The sequence below is a fragment of the Tupaia chinensis genome, unplaced genomic scaffold, assembly GCF_000334495.1.
Source record: "Tupaia chinensis unplaced genomic scaffold, TupChi_1.0 Scaffold000423_1, whole genome shotgun sequence".
NCBI lineage: Eukaryota > Metazoa > Chordata > Mammalia > Scandentia > Tupaiidae > Tupaia > Tupaia belangeri.
This window is the reverse complement of record NW_006159928.1, coordinates 5,527,289-5,528,279: the sequence shown is the minus strand read 5'-3', so window position 1 is coordinate 5,528,279 and position 991 is coordinate 5,527,289. Positions and strand designations below refer to the sequence as shown.

At 36.7% G+C, this 991-nt stretch overlaps 1 protein-coding gene across 1 annotated transcript in view; it reads right to left on the bottom strand.

Moving 5' to 3' along the window:
• The window catches only part of MRPL42 (mitochondrial ribosomal protein L42), a 24,446-nt gene that overhangs the window by 18,232 nt on the left and 5,223 nt on the right, over nucleotides 1-991 (bottom strand). The window lies entirely within an intron of this gene.

The following is a 991-nucleotide window of genomic DNA, read 5'->3' as shown; positions in this document are numbered from 1 at the left end:
GTTTATGCACCCTATAGCAAAAAACTCCTTTAAAAAAAAAAAAAAAAGACCATGGGACAAGCAGTTGGTATAATGGCTATGTCACTGGACTCCCATGTAGTTGACCGTGTTTCAAGTCCCAGACCTGGTGGCTTAAACTCAAGGCGGGCGCATGTGCGTGTGTGCCCAAGATTCCAAGAGAATGGAGGAGAAGGGATTGTGGCGTGGCCATCCTCCTGGGGATGATTTCTTGCTTTCTGTCTCTTTGTCTTTCTGGAGAGTGCATGTGCCCTATAGCAAAAACCTCTCCAAAAAATAAATAAATAAATAAATAAATAAAATAAAAATGTTAATTTCTACATAATACTTAAAAATCTCATTAACTGGGGCCAGCAGGTGGCATGGTGATTAAGGGCACTGGACACCCACATGACCAACCGCAGTTTGAGTCCTGGACCTGGTGGCTTGCTCTCTCACTTTCTCTCTCTTTGTCCCTCTCTGTCCCTTTCTGGTCAAATTAAAATAAATAAATAAAGTTAAATAAACTAATTCTAAAAAGAAAATTTAAAAAAATCTTATGAACCATTTTACCAAGAGACGAATTCTAGATATGGAAAGTATTGGAGATTCTAAATAAATAATCAAAACCAATGCCTAAGTTAACACCAATCAACTCAAAGCAACTCTATGCACCAAAAAGAATGTCAATGACAGTTCTTAGTCATGTACAGGCTATTCTTGTTATCTTTAATTGTACTTTGATAAGAGCTACAAAAATTCAAAAAAGTCCCATTTAATATTCAAGTGCTCAATATTTTAGGTTTTTATAGGAAAGGAGGTACAACAAAAGTATATTGTAAGGTAGGGATCCTAAGTTTAGGTCAGAGCTCTTATTTATTTATTTATTTATTTATTTATTTATTTATTTAGGTTTTTGCCATAGGGCGCATGTGCTCACCAGACAGAGAGAGACATAGAGACAGAAAGTGAGAAATCACCCCCCAGGGGGGAT